This window comes from Culex pipiens, chromosome 2 (assembly GCF_016801865.2).
Source record: "Culex pipiens pallens isolate TS chromosome 2, TS_CPP_V2, whole genome shotgun sequence".
In the NCBI taxonomy this organism is placed as follows: domain Eukaryota; kingdom Metazoa; phylum Arthropoda; class Insecta; order Diptera; family Culicidae; genus Culex; species Culex pipiens.
This window is the reverse complement of record NC_068938.1, coordinates 74,732,963-74,749,537: the sequence shown is the minus strand read 5'-3', so window position 1 is coordinate 74,749,537 and position 16,575 is coordinate 74,732,963. Positions and strand designations below refer to the sequence as shown.

Genomic DNA, 16,575 nt, shown 5'->3' with positions numbered 1-16,575 from the left:
GGCCCCGGCTGGAGCCCCAGATGATAATTTTTATTTATTTATTTTTCACACCGAACACCAACACTCAACCGGCCGGAGAAGAGTCTCGGCAGCGTTGAACGAGAGGAAAAATTGTATTTAAAAAAATAAATAAAAATACTCTCCGGCCGCACGAAACAAGGGCGCGCAAAAGATTGGAAGTGAAATTGCGTTTCGTTTGGAGGCCGCCACCAAAAAAGAAGCGGGTGTAGAAACTCTTCACCACAGAGCAGCAGAAAAAAGTGCTAATTGGGGGGAAGAGGAAAATTGGATAAAGTGAAATCCCCGTTCTCGGTGGTGCTGGTTATCGTAGTGCTGCAGGTGAAGTGAAACCCCGTCACTCCATTTTTCGACCGTGATTGTTGGTCCGGAAGTTGCACTAGAAGCAAGACCAGCACAACAAAAAACATTATCGTGACCGGTAAGTGTACTTCACACTAATGATAAGCTTCTTGAGGCCGTCCAATCGGTCTCGGTCATTATCTTGTTCTGATAAGTTGAGCAGCGGAACATGGCAGGGGATGTCTGAGCATTTTGATGGGTTATATTGATGGGGGTATTTTATCGGACATGATTTGGAAAAGCATTTGGTTTTTGCAATAAAATAGAAGATCGAGCATATTATATGAACAGTCAAAAAGCTGCGTTTTGCCTTCTTCACCTCATTGAGGAAAGGGTCACTCGAAAAATGAACTTCTTTGTTCGACCTCGTAGACCCATCTTCACGTATACCTATCGACTCAGAATCAAATTCTGAACAAATGTCTGTGCGTATGTATGTCTGTAAGTCCGTGCACCGAAAAATATGCACACGATAACCTCCGGATTGGCTGAACCGATTTGGACCGTTTCGGTCTCATTCGATCAGTCTTGGGGTCCCATAAGACCCTATTTAATATAATAAAAAGTACTTTAAAAGTTATGCTAAAAAACGATTTCAAATAAAGTCCAGAAGATTGTAAAAATGGTATTTTTTACATTTTTAGAAAGGTACTTAAATGACCTTTCCAACGAGCCCAAAACATCGAAGATCAGATAATCCTATCAAAAGTTATTTGCACTTAAGAGCGAGTCCACGAACAGGGCATACCCCTTTGTATGGGACGTCGTTTGGATCTCACCAATCTGCCTGAAATTTTCAGGGGTTGTTTGTACATATACATCTAGCATCTGGCCAAAATATGAGCACTCTAGGTCAACGGGAAGTGGGGCAAATCGGGACACAAAGTTTGAAGGTTCAAAAACTTTCAAAATCTTCAAAAGGCTGTAACTTTGGCAAAACTCAATTTAATTTCAAATTTCAAAATGCATTTGAAAGAGCTTACAAAATGCAACAAAATGCAGGGAGAAGCATCCCAATTGGTTAAATTTAAAGGGAGTTATTGGCATTTTAGTGAAAAAATAGCATAATTTTCGAGCTCAAATAAAAAAGTGTTCCATCCAGATATCAACTCGGTTCGACCTGCAGCTTGTAGGGGACATCTGGGACTATCATCTGAGTTTAAGAACGCTTTGGGTAAGGCAGTTTAACATATTAATTAGACACTTTTACTTTTAGTGAATTTTTTAGTTGTAAATTTTTGCTCGGGGGACCCCTTCGATCCAATTTTCTGGTGAAAATTTTATCATATTCGTGTTCCTGAGACAATTTCACAGAAGAAACATGCATGAAAATATTTATTTTCACCAAAAATGAAAGATACAAAAATTAAGAAGCTGTTTTTTTCTGGTGTCATCTAGTATCCTTGGAAACGAACTTGATTTTCAATAAATGTGAATCGAAGATTTTTTTTTAGCTTTCATTTTTTAAAGGGTTAAAATGGATGAAAATAAACATTTTTATGAATGTTTTAATTGTGAAATTGTCTCAGGAACACGAATATGATAAAATTATCACCGGAAAATTTGATCTAAGGGGTTCCCCGAGCAAAAATTTACAACCAAAAAAATCTATTTAATATGTTAAACTGCCTTACCCAAAGCGTTCTCAGTCTCAGATGGTAGTCCCAGATGTCCCCTACAAGCTGCAGGTCGAACCGAGTTATACACTTTTTAGAAGCCGGATCCCACATAATTAAATGAAAACTTTGTTCGGTTCTACTTTGCGACCTAAAGGTGGATTAAGCAACGTTTTTAGTCTATATTTAATGATTGGGTTAATTTTTGAAGATATGTTTATGATATGTATAGAAAATTACACATTGTTCATCTTTCATCAGGTAAAATCGGCCCATTTCTATTAGAGACCATTCATAAACTACGTGGACACTTTTTTTTAAATCTCACCCCCCTTCCCCCTTCCCCCTCGTGGTTAGTTTTCATACAAAATAAAATAATAAAATTGGGTATTACTCAAAAACGGTACGTTTGATTTAGAATTAAATGTTACACTGAAGGAGGTATTAGACTACGACAAACAAACAAACTCGAAATTTCAGTAGACAAACATTTGTTTGCATAAACGTCAGCTAGCATACATTTTTCCTTGTTTGCGAGTTTGCCGCAAACAAGTTTGCGTGTTTGGCAAACCTTCAAACACGAAAAGTACGAGTTTTTTTGTCATAGTATAATACCTGCTTAAAAATGTTTTTTTTTTAATTTGTGTCTGCATTTGCGATTTTTCAAAAAATCATAACTTGGATGAAACACAACTTTTTGTCTTCTAGAACATATTCAAAATGTAAATTTATTTTTTTTAATTGTAGCTTTTTTTTCTAAGTAGTCCAAATCATAACCTACAACTTTGACGAAGATACCAAATCGATCAGAAAATCCCTTCCCGAGCTACAGATTTTTGAATGTTTTCATAGAAGAAGAGCCCCCAAATTTGTATGGGCAGAGATTCCACGTCAAACAGGAAGTATCCAAATCAAAAGTGCTCCCATTTGCCTCAAATTTGACACGGGAGTTCCTTGGCCAAAATAATAAGACCCGTATTTTATTTATTTATTTTTTTTTTCAAAAAATCATATTTCCGGAACGGCTGTACCAATTTAATTACGCCACAATTCAAAAGAATGCTTATAAGCTGTTCTTTTTAGAAAAAAGTTGTTGAGTCCGTAAAAACTAGCTGAATATTTGTAAAGGTCCCATAAAAAAAATCATTGTCGATTTGAAGATCTCGGGACCAAAAGCTCATATCTGAAAATATTTTTCCCTGATTCCTTGTAGTATTTTACTTAACATATCAAAAAAACATCCATTAACACAAATCGGAGAGAGATATGATTTTTTGAACTTAAAAACGGGAAAATGACGCAAATTTGTAAAAATCAACATTTTTCAATAAATCTACGATAACCTGAAAGTTTAAGCGATGACCTATACTTTTTTGGGTACCAATAGTTGCCTATTTTAATTATATATTTTTAGATGTTATGTGAAATATTACAAGGAATCAAGAAAAAATGTTTTCAGACAAGAGCTCTTTGGTCCCGAGACCTTCGAATCAGCTAATACAATATTCATAGGACCTTTTCAAATATTCAGCTAGTTTTTTCGGAGCTAAACATATTTTTTCTAAACTTCCAACTAATAACCTTTCTTTTGATTTGTAGCGCTATTAAATTGGTACAGCTGTTTTTTGGTAGAATAAAAAAGACCAACCTACAAATGTTTGCTAAACATACAAACCTTCGGATAATCGAACAGGACCATAATAAACATACTATCAGCACAACCGATCACACTCCTCAACGATTTTTGGTCATATATATTTCGTTGATGTGGTCCCGAATAAAATAAAATAGACATATTAAAATGAAGATTTCTCAAGTTTCAAGAAAAAGGATTCTGAGATTTTTTAGCGATCCCAATTATGTTCCTGAAAAGTAAGATTCTCTGAAACATCCTAAACGTGAACCGCCCCAATTGCCCATGAGTCTTTATGAGTCCAACAACTGTTTTATTTAGCTCAAATTATTGTCTGGTACAGAATTGCATCAAATTGTTGATACGTTCCTTATCCGTTGGATGACATCCAGCAATAATCGAACAATAATATTTACTACTAGCACGGGTTGCAGCGTAATCTAATCTGAGCCCAGTCCCAGGAAGCTTTTACCATCCGTGTTCCGCGAAATGCTGTACATTGCTGAGAGCTGAGAGTGTACAAGGAAGAGGTGAGCTGTTCCGTAGAATTCCACTTTGTAATCCTTTTAATCAATCAAGAAGATTCATTGGAAGATGAGCTTCCTTCAAACGGATTTTTTTTGCATGAAGATTTCGTTAAATTCCAGAGAAATTTAGCTAACAGTATCAACCTCATGCAAACAAGCTTGCAGCTAGTCAGGCCACATAATTACATGCATGTATGCCACCCCTTGTTGAGTTTGTGGCTTATCGCAAAGACACACATCGAACAAAGTGAAATACATCCTTTTATAAAACATTGGTTCTGCTATCTGCTGAACCCAGATCTGACGTCTTCGCCCGAGAAGAACACAATTGAATTAGTTCGTCTCTTCCTGGGCGCATAATTATCCGGCTTGCAAACTTAGCTGCACTTGATGAACACCGGCGGGCGAGAAAGTTGGCCTCTCTGCGGATCCGCGGCTCAGCTCGAAATTCAGTATCAAGTTCAAGCCCGTGGGAAGTGATTGTGCATTGTCCACAACGCAAGTTCGCACAGCTTCGTCTTCTGACATTGGGCGAACCAGAGGGTGTTTAGTTATGCTAAATTTAACCGTAATAAAACTGTCAAACGAAGGAACGCCATTGTTGGTGGTTGAGCAATAGCTGGCCACGATTGTCGATATACTCGAGGGGGGAGGTAAGAGTAACTCCGTTGCTATCGCATGCCAGAAAGTAATAAATCCAAAAACAACCCCCAAATTGGTGCTTTGTTGGTACTGGTCCGTGAAGAAGTTAGACATTGATACCAACTACCCCCCAATATAATTTGTTTTGTGAATCGCTTTGTTTTTTGAAATTGCAGCGATTTATGTACCATTGTGTTTTTGATAGTACAACGAAGGACAATGTGGTACCGTAATTTAGTTTACCACTTTCATGAAACTGAGAACCAATCGAATCATCGAACTTAACGAATCCTCTGTTCTAGCTACCGGAGAAAAACCAAAAGCTATTATGCCAAAGGTAATGAGCAAAACCAGTACTCAACCTTCACATTCAGACAACATCGTCGTAGTCGTCGTCGTTCTTCCGCTCCAACTCTCCACCGACAGGGGCGCTACAGCAAAACCGGTTAATTTTCCTCTGCAGCCAGGTACGAAGGCTTGCCGTGGTGTACGTGGCATTCGTCGACCCTGGTAGTTACAGTTCTTGAAGAGAGACCCCCAGCAAGGTAGTCACAGCAACGCACGTAAAAGTGCAGTCGTCTACAACACATGCTAGAGCTCTCTTCATCAACGACGACGAATGCAGATATCGCGAGGCGCGTTGGAGTTGGCGTGGCAATTTCCGACGTAATGAACCGGTAATCATCGTCACGCGCGCGCTGAGCAACCCCTCGTCGAATCGCAGAGCAGTCTGTCAACCGCGGGTCTACCACCAGAGCCGGCACTCCCACATCATACCCTCTGACATTTTGCCGAGGGTTCCTCACCGAGAGCTCTTTTTCCAACTGTAGTCCTTTTATGATTCAAAACTACCGGCAGCCGTGGAGAAGGTATTCAATCTTGCCGGGGCTTAGCCCGGTCGTCATCGAAGCTCTAGTCATCGCCACATAATCATCGTGAGCGCACCCCCTCTCGGACTAGGTCGTCGATGGTCCAGCAGTTGTTTGCTCTGGTCGCGCTGTTTGCGTTTCGTGTTATGTCCTGAGGGCCCCAGGTTGAAAAGCTACTGCTGCTACCGAAGTGAGCGATACCGTTGAACCTCTGTGCGGATTAGGTGTGATGTTTTACAAATGCTTAGAATTTTGTTTTGTACCTTAATTGCTGAATTTTTTTTTTCGCTGAAATTTTTAAAATTATAAACTGGATTTATTTCTTAGCAGACTGTCTTTCCTCGCAAGACTCAGCTGGGAATGGTAAGATCCTAAATATATAAAACGGCTCAATATTTGGAATTTTTTTTTTTTTTTTTTTGAATTAAATATACTTTATTGAATCTTTCTTATAATAATTACATTTGGTTTACATAATAAGTGGTCAGCTGTGGCTCTTCAGCTTTAGTTTGCTTTTCGTGATTTAAACACTGTTCATATTCATAACTTTAAAAGTATATGATTTATCATTTTTGTAACACTAGGTACAATGAAGAAAAAAAAATTAAGATAACATAACCTAACCTAAAACTAACTTAATCTTACCATAAACTAAACCAATCCTTGAATCAAGGGGTATTCAGATATAGCACATTTTTCCCTGAATTTCAAACATTTTTCTTGAATCTTCTGATCCAACATTTTTACTTCTGCTAATTCATGAACCTCACTTGATCTTGTCCAGCCAGGAACATTCAAAACCATTTTGAGTACCTTGTTTTGGACACGCTGGAGCTTCAATTTATGAGTTCTAGCGCAACACTCCCAAACAGGTACTGCATACTCAATAACGGGGTAAATTATTTGTTTGTAAACTGCTAGCTTATTTTTCAAAGATAACTTTGATTTTCTGTTAATTAAAGGATACAAACACCTGATGAGAATGCTGCACTTGTTCAATATTTTATCTACATGCTGTCGAAACAATAGTTTCGAGTCAAGTATGAGACCTAAATATACAACTTCCTTTGACCAGGGTATTGAAACATCATTCATTTTAATCAAAACATCATCCTTTGGGACAAATCGGGCCGATTTGGAAAGTGGAAAAATGATGGTTTGAGTTTTGGCTGCATTTATGCGAATTTTCCAGTCGCCAAAGTATTCGGAAAGAACGTCAAGACCCTTCTGAAGACGGCCAACTAAATATCTGGTTATTTTACCCTTATAAATAACGGCAGTGTCATCAGCAAAAAGTGACAACACACCATTACCAGGAAGAGTAGGCAAATCAGATGTAAAAATATTGTACAGAAGTGGGCCAAGAATACTTCCTTGGGGAACCCCAGCATCAATGTTGAATAATCCAGAAGCAATCCCATTCAGAAAAACCCTGAACGATCTCTCCGAAAGATAGTGCTGGATAATTTTGATAAGATACATTGGAAAACCGTATAAATATAGTTTATGTATCAAACCATCATGCCAAACATTGTCAAAAGCCTTCTCAACATCCAACAAAGCCATAGCAGTTGATTTAGACTCAAGCTTGTTCTGCTTGATGATTTTAGTTACTCTCGTAAGCTGATGAGCAGTATTATGCCCCTTTCGGAAGCCAAACTGCTCGTTCAAAATTATATTATTATCGTTGGTAAAATCCAAAAGCCTTGAATAGATGACCTTCTCAAAGAGTTTGGACAGACTACTCAAAAGACTAATGGGACGATAACTTGTTGGCGATGTTGGATCTTTTTGAGGCTTCAAAATTGGTATGACTTTGCCCAGCTTCCAATTGGTGGGGAAGTAAGCAAGTTGCAAACATTTATTGAAAATATTAGCTAGATGTTGAAAGAACTGATCACTCTGTTTTTTCAACACTAGATTAAAAATGTTATCAAAGCCAGGAGCTTTCATATTTTTCATTTGTTTAACTGCAACTTTGACTTCCTCACCAGAAACATGGGAATCTGCAGGAAATTCAAAGGTAGAGTCATTGATTGTTGAAATACTATTGGCAACTGATGTTTCTTTACGGCTGGTCATGGAAGCGCCAAGATTATGTGAACTAACAAAATGAAGCCCAAGTGCATTTGCCTTTTCCTCGGATGTAATCAAAGGAGAATCCTCAACAATAAGAGGAGGAATAGGCTTTGGTTTGTTTTTAAGAACTTTTGAAAGTTTCCAAAATGGTTTTGAATAATTCCCAAGCTGGCTTACATGTTTTGAAAATTCTTGATTTCTGATATTGTCAAGTCGGTCTTGTATGATTTTGTTCAAATTGTTAACTGAAATCTTTTTGTCATAGTCCCCAGTCCGTTGATATTGTCTCCTATAAACATTCCTAAGTCTAATCAAGTGTTTAGTATCTACGTCAATATCAGTTACCTTAAAATTAACCGGAACCTCCCGAACGTTGGCAGCCTCTGCTTGGTTGATAGCCTGCTGGATCACCTCCAGCGAACGATCAATATCAGCAGAAGTTTCCGGGTGTTGATCATAGTCGATGTTGCTGTCTACCACTTGCTGAAACTGCTGCCAGTCAACGTTGTGGTAATCTTTCCGGGTTGGTTGCCGCTGCGGAGTAACGGAAGCTCCAACCTCCACAACCACCGGATAGTGATCAGAACTCAACTCTTCAAACACCTCAGGATGAGCCACGTTCTCAGCCATATTGGTAATGAAGAAATCGATGATTGAGTGATTCCCAGACCGAGCCACCCTCGTTGGACGATCCGGACTCACAACGTTGTAGTATCCGTTTTGCAGATCGTTGTGCAGAATCACTCCGTTCCGATTCCTCCTGCTGTTGCCCCAAACTTCATGCTTCGCGTTGAGGTCACCAGCGATGATGTACTTTGCGCTCCGCCGTGTCAGCTTCTGGATATCGCCCTTCAGTTTTGCTGCTGAACCATCTCTGGCATTCACCTGACGTGGGCAGTATGCAGCAATGAAGAGTACTGGGCCAACCGAAGTGGGAATTTCCACTCCAACGGCCTCGATGATGTCCAGCTTAAAGTGTGGCAGCCGGCGTGGCTTGAGATCACGATGAACAGCGACAAGCACACCTCCTCCTCCAGACGTGGTCCTGTCGAGCTGCGTCGCAATCTTGTAGTTTTGCAGATAAACTTTTTCACCGGGCTTCAGATGAGTTTCCGTGATGGCAGCTACGTCGATCTCCTTCTCGCGAAGAAAATCCACCAGCTCTAAGTTCTTCCTCCTAATGGAGCAAGCGTTCCAATTCAGCAGCTTGAGGGACCTACGATCCATACTGGATGACGAACGAGGTCAGCACTTCAATCTGCTGGGTCTTGGTTTTGCATCCACGCAGTGCAGCGGACATCTGTTTGAAAATATTGAGGAGTTCGGTTGAGGTGTAAAGATCATTACCATTTTCCTCAACTGCTGGTTCTTGGGTTGGTCTTGGCTCCTGGCTGAAGCCCGGTGGTGGCGGTCTCGGCTCCTGGCTGGAACCCGGCCGTGGATGATTCATCTCAGCTCTCTTCCTGGGATCCAACGGTAACGGTGCCAAGTTCGGGACCTGGCGTCGCGGTTGAAGTGGTGGAAAATTTTGCTCCACCAGGGCTGGAGGAGTTCTACGACGCTGAGGCTGATTCTTCGTCGATGCTTGCTGCCGAATTTGCTCAATATTTGGGATATATTATTAACATTGTTTTTCTACGTCTTCGAAAAAAATTTTTTTTGTTAAAAAAATGGTTTCAAATTATTTTGTAGTGGAGCAATTCCAGCTCAAATCAGAATTTTTCTGGTACTTGTGTACCCGACCCTCTCCGATTTCAATGAAACTTTGTAGACATGTTATCCTAGGCCTATATAAGCCATTTTTGTGTATGGGACCATCCATAAACCACGTGGACACTTTAGGGGGGGGGGAGTATGTTGGTTGTCCACTAGCGTGGTTCACGTTTCTATGAAAAAGACAAAAGTTGTTATTTTGTCTTGCATCAACCGGAATTTCATTCTTTTATGTCCCCAGAAGCACTCCTGAAAATTTGAGCCCATTTGGTAAGGTCTAGGAGCTCCAGTTTTAATTTGAAATTTATATGGGATTTTGATTTATTTTCCATGGGAAACTATCTTTTTTTACATTGTATTAGGATTTTTTTTTATAAATCGATGAAATGACTTGATTCTTATAGTAGGAGATAGGTTTTGAACTGGGGAACAACTTTGTAGAACATACCAACATGCTAGGAAGTGACCCTTTAAAGATACAGATACTTTTAGATGGTGGCTTTTGAAGGGGCCAGCCACCATCTAAAAGTATCTGTATCTTTAAAGGGTCACTTCCTAGCATGTTGGTATGTTCTACAAAGTTGTTCCCCAGTTCAAAACCTATCTCCTACTATAAGAATCAAGTCATTTCATCGATTTATAAAAAAAATCCTAATACAATGTAAAAAAAGATAGTTTCCCATGGCAAATAAATCAAAATCCCTTATAAATTTCAAATTAAAACTGGAGCTCCTAGACCTTACCAAATGGGCTCAAATTTTCAGGAGTGCTTCTGGGGACATAAAAGAACGAAATTCCGGTTGATGCAAGACAAAATAACAACTTTTGTCTTTTTCATAGAAACGTGAACCACGCTATTGTCCACGCTCCGTACAAAAAAGTTTTTTTTGTATGGACAATTGTCCACGAGGGGGGGAGGGGGGGTTGGGATTTACAAAAAAGTGTCCACGTGGTTTGTGGATGTTCCCTATATGAAACCAATTATACTCGAAAATAACATTTTGAGAAGGGCGTAAGTTATTTAAATATTTTTGTATTTTGCAATTTAAAAATAATTTTTAAATTGCAAAATACAAAAATATTTAAATAACTTACGCTCTTCTCAAAATGTATCTGTACTGTATCTCGATGCCGTTACATAGTATCAAAAAGTGGTCAAATTTTAAGGTGCCACTTTTAAGAGATTTTTGGATTTTCAAGTTTAAAAGTAAAATTTTAAGGGAATGTCACGATTTTTTTTTTCATTAATTTTTTTAGGAGGTAGCCCAAGATGTTACAAAAAGATTAACGAAAAATGCAAGATGGTATGTCCCTCTTGAAAAAAATACAAAAATCATTTACTAAAACTGTTTTTTTTTTTTGAAAAGTGGTCTAAACGTCAAAATTTTTAAAAATCAATAGTGGAAATCGATTTGCCAGACAATTTTACACATAAGTCTCCATATTGACCATTGTCCTCTGGCCAATCCTTGGGAAGATACAGCGGTGTAAAAAAATAAAATGTCGAAAAATTATGTGTTTTGGTGATTTTTGGCAATTTCTATACGCCAGACTTGATTTTTCAGTCTCGTAATTATTTTTACCGGAAAACTCGTCCAATTTCCCATATGTTTGCAAAAATGACGCATAAAAATTCAAAAATCTGTATCTTTTGAAGGAATTTTTTGATCGATTTGGTGTCTTCAGCTCACTGGAAAAAAATGATACACGGTAAAAAAACTGGTGATAGATTTGCAAAAAACACTGTTTTTTATATATATTTGTTTTAGAGGACATCAAATGCCAACTTTTCAGATATTTCCAGGTTGTCGATGTAAAATCAAATTTGCAATCAAAAAGTACTCCAGTGAAATTTTGATTAGAGGCACCGTTATCAAGTTAAGGCCATTTTTAGGTAATTGTTTTGAAAATAGTCGCAGTTTTTCATTTTTTTTAATTAGTGCACATGTTGGCCTACATTTGAAAACAATATTTTTGAAAGCTGAGAAAATTCTCTATATTTTGCTTTTTTGAACTTTGTTGATACGACCCTTAGTTGCTGAGATATTGCCATGCAAAGGTTTAAAAACTTGCAAATTGATGTTGTCCAAGTCTCACCCAAACAACCCACCAAGACTAACATTTCAAAAGGGCGTAGGGGAAGATGGGGCAAGACGACCATATGGGGCAAGAGGAACAATCGCTCGTACGGTCGTAATTTTTACAATTTTGATTATTTCCAGTATGAGGAATTGTTGCTAGCAATGCAATTAGCTGATTCTACTACCACATAACCGCCAAAACGACGTAAACGCCACGGGGCATGAGATTTAATGAAGTTTTTTTCAAAACCTTTGTTTTCTTATAATATTTGGAAAGTACAAAATAAGGCTTAGGGTTCGATTTAAGGCTCATTTTATCAAAATGCTATTTTTCCTAGATCAGTAGTGTCCCTACCAATGACTTGCACCTATTATAAAGTATGATTTAACTTTTGGCTATTTTTGTTGAGAGCTTTTAAAAAACCTTGTCCAGGTGGGGCAAGTGTACCATATGGATTTTTATTATGGAAAAAATACGAATTGCTGCAACATCATATTTTATTGGGAAATAAATACATAAAAGTACTTAAAAACTGATAAACAATTGATAAAAAAAAATTCCGTACAAAATATAGTGATATTATGAAAATTTCCTTTTTTTCATCTAAGTAATAATTTGTTTTTGTATAAGCGATAATTTTTTTAATAAAATATTATTAATTAATCTAAAAATTAAAGAAACGTTTCAAATACATTCTAATCTGATGTACCTAAGTGATAACAGTTCAATTGTTAGCAAATTAACATGTTATTTCATGCATTGTTCCTCTTGCCCCAACGGGTTGTTCGTCTTGCCCCACTAGTTGAGAAGAACGTACGGAAAATATTTTTTTTAAAATCAATTTTTTACATTAAAAAACAGGATTTTTAAAAACTTCTTCTAACAAAGTCTTAGTCAAGACCTGAAATAAGATGATTATAAAAAATCCGACAGATTTTTAACGTTTTTGATGGGTTATAACGAGCATTTCCTTAGCTTGTTACACTTGCCCCACTTTCCCCTAATCTTGAATGTTTGGCCCTTTTGAAATGTTAGTCTTGATTTAAAAACTTTGAAAATATTTTTTTCGAAATGATAGGAAAATATCACGACTGTTTCATATTTTAACATTGAAAATCGGATCAGTAGTTGCTGAGATATCGACATTAGAAAATGGTGTGTTGTTTGGGTGGGATTTAGAAAACGTCAATTTTCCTGTTTTTAAACATGCATGTTAATATCTCAGCAACTAAGGGTCGTACCAACAAATTTCAAAAATGCAAAATATAGAGTATTTTCTCAGCTTTTCAAAAATATTTTTTTCAAAAAGGGGCAAACATGTGCACAAATTTAAAAAAAAACTTTGACTATTTTCAAAAAAGTCACCCCAAAAAGGATATTCAAATATTCAATATTACGCCCTTAAAAAATGTTAGTCTTGGTTTGAAAATTTTGAAAATATTTTTTTCGACAAGATCGGAAAATTTCACGAATGTTTCATACCTTAACATTGAAAATCGAACCTTTAGTTGCTGAGATATCGACATTAGAAATTGGTGTGTTGTTTGGGTGAAACTTAGAAAACATCAATTTTTCTGTTTTAAACCTTTGCATGGCAATATCTCAGCAACTAAGCGTCGTATCAACAAAGTTCAAAAATGCAAAATATAGAGAATTTTCTCAGCTTTTCAAAAATATTTTTTTCAGAGGTGGGCAAACATGTGCACTAATTTAAAAAATGAAAAACTGCGACTATTTTCAAAAAAGTCACCTAAAAATGAATTTAACTTGAAAACGGTGCACTTAATCAAAATTTCACTAAAGTACTTTTTGATTGCATATTTGATTTTACATCAAAAAATGAAGTTGAAAAATTTTTGCGACCAATTTTTCGATTTTTTGAAAAAATCAGTATTGATTCAAAAATTGATAACTCGCTCAAAGATTTTTTTTCCCATTCTGGAAATTTCTGAAAAGTTGGCATTTGATGTCCTCTAAAACATATCAAAAAATAAAAAAAAATAAAAAAAGTGTTTTTTTGCAAATCTCCATACCTACAACTTTGCCCAAGACACCAAATCGATCAAAAAATTCCTTCAAAAGAAACAGATTTTTGAATTTTTATACATCATTTTTGTATGGCCAGCTGCCAAATTTGTATGGAAAATTATATGGACAAACTATTGATGCAAAATGGCTTATTTGGGCATACTGAAGGCACCAAAAAAGTTTCAGTCGGATTAAAAAATACAAAAATTAAAATTCAAGAAAAAGACCGATTTTGTAGAGAATTGCTCAGCTGTGTTCTCTGTGTCCGTAAATGGTACCACTATTCTCTCGGCTCGAGATCATTATTCTCTCGGACAAGCGCTTCCCAGTTTTGGGTGTACGTTTTCGAAAATATTTTTTTTTGTTCAACATAATATTTGTGGTGAAAACTTATTCTCAATTTACCGATTCCTGAAAAAAATATGGCGTTTTTACATGGACAGCTGTCAAAATTTTTAACTTATGGTTACAGTGTAATGCGGGAAAATAACCAGATTACTCAAATAACATCAAATTCGATCATTGCTAGTACCCCTCAACTAATCATAACAAGTAGGTAAAAGCTATACAGCCTCAATGGTCACTCACAAGCATGCTCTCCAATAAGTCCTCTATTAGATTGTTACACCACGCCGCTGAATTGACTCAAACTAAACTGAACCGGTTGGTCAGTTCATAACCAACACACCTTCCTCGGCTTTGGAGGTGGTGGTATCAACCTTCCATACATGCACATCATCAGTAGAGCTTCCCGGTCAAAGGAAATCACGGAGAGAGATGATAAAACCGGCTTTCTGCACCTCGTACACATGTGTTGGATCCAGTTTGATGTCTGCAGCAGCAGGTTTTCTCCAATCTCGGCCTCTTCACGACTACAGCTGCACTAATCCAACGAGTCACTGCGTAGTGAGATTGCTGGCTTTGACTTTCTTCCACTGACTCTGGTATGCTTTCGAGGGGTGCGAGTTCCATTAAGAGATTTGATTCGCTCGCTGTGAATCGAATTAGGTCTCGTAAACATTTCGGTCTGACCTAGTCGAGCGATTCGGACGCTCGGCCAACTTTCATCTAATCATTCTCAACGAGAAGAGTTATTCATTCGAAAATAACGCAATCGCATACAATCGCTCGAAGCCGGCGAAACGCACACAATCTTGTGCCGGCTAATTCCGACGTATTAGCATAAGCTCCGTACGTGTGTTTGTGTGTATTCAGGGTTTTAATCTGTTGCTCCCCGGAGTCCAGCAGAACACAGAGTGGAGCTGTCCACACTGACTGCGCTGCGGTGGGCAGCCGTACTGGGAATTCCCCCCGCACACACCATGGCAAACATAACCTTCTCCTTCCATTCTAAGCCCTGCCACGAAAGCTGTGATGATTCGTTGCGGCGATTGGCGGGGACTGTGCTGCTGGCTGCAATTACGCGGATAATGGTACGGCACGACTCAGAGATTAGTCAATGATCCGTGGTCGTGCAACGATACATCGCACAGTTTGCGATTGAAAAAAAAGGATTGTTGATAACTTAGTTGCAATTATGTGAATGAGTGCACTACTCGGGATACAGTTTTGAAATAGACTCTTGTATCACTTTGAAACAAAAAAAGTAAACTTGATTATGATCGACGACATTTACAAACTTTATTGGTATTTAATGCAAACAAAAAAAAAAATGACACGACAACATTTTTTCGATTGATCAACCATGGTCCCCTTGGAACAAGCTGTCAAGTAGGACCTTTTCTGTCAAGAAGGGCCGCGAAGTATTTTTTTTTTAAATTGAATTTTAAATTCCATTTTAAATCCTTTGCGGTCGTACAAAGGGTCATTGTACTCAGAAAAATAAGCTTTATCATTGTGAACAATAATACCACAAATTTAAGCTTAATTTTAGGACCCAATTGTCAACCTGGTATTGTGAATATATATATATATATGTTTTTTAATATTAGGATACCTTTTTACTCTGATTATGTTTTCTTTGTAGGTTATAAAAGTTAAATATCCCTCTTGAACCAAACCACACATGTTGAACTCGTTTTTTACCAACAATTTTGCTAGCAAACAAAATACCGAGTATATTTTCTTATTTCCTAGAAAGATTTCATTTTCAAGGAACAAACTACAACATAATAAAACAAATATTGCTTATAATATCATTTTTTGATTTGGATGAAACTTTGTTCGTTCATTCCAATTTGCAATTTTGCATCTTTAGTTTTTCCATACAAGTCTCCACACAATTTTGGAGTCTTGTCATACAAAATGAGTATGCAAATGTATGAAATTCTGTATCTTGAGAAGGGATTTTCTGATTGATTTGGTGTCTTCGGCAAAGTTGTAGGTTATAATTAGAACTTTTCGAAAAAAAAAATATTTTAACTTTTTATCACTGAAATTCCTTGAATAAGTACATTTTTAATTTTCGATTTTTTTACATTTTTAGGGAACAAAAAAACATTTGAGCAAAAGTGCTTTTGCTTTTTGGGTGTTTTTCAATACCGCTGACTCAAGGCTGTTTCAAAAACATCCAAAAAGCAAAAACTGAAAATTTGGATATGAAGTTTTGAATAAATCGTGTTTTTTGGAAAGCATCAAAAACTTTTACAAAAAAATGATTTAAAATATTTTTTCTAGGTATCACCTAACAAGCATGTAATTTTCAACTGATGATATCTCGGAACTATTGGTCCGATTTTCAATGTTAAAAAAGAAACTTTTGCTAAATTTTCTGATATTAGTACTGAGTACTTTTCGTTTGCAAAAGTTAAATTCGCCCAAAAAAAATTTTTCAATATTTTTTTGTCCAGGTTTTCGATATTTGGGTAAAATTGGTGTTAATTATTGTATGTTACACACAGATAAATAGATCACAGATAAATTGTATCGTTTGCTATTGGTATTTTTCCGTTAAAAAACACAAGAAACACGCAGTTTTAAATCCATCTTATAAAATTTGAAAGTAAATGGAACTTGTTTCTGTAAATTTTTTGTTCATCAAATTGTTTGTGAAAATGAAAATATAC

At 37.0% G+C, this 16,575-nt stretch overlaps 1 protein-coding gene across 4 annotated transcripts in view; it reads left to right on the top strand.

Annotated features, from left to right (window-relative positions):
- LOC128092844 (polypeptide N-acetylgalactosaminyltransferase 5) overlaps positions 1-16,575 on the top strand; it is a 75,157-nt gene that overhangs the window by 678 nt on the left and 57,904 nt on the right. The gene's annotated exons all lie outside the window — the stretch shown is intronic.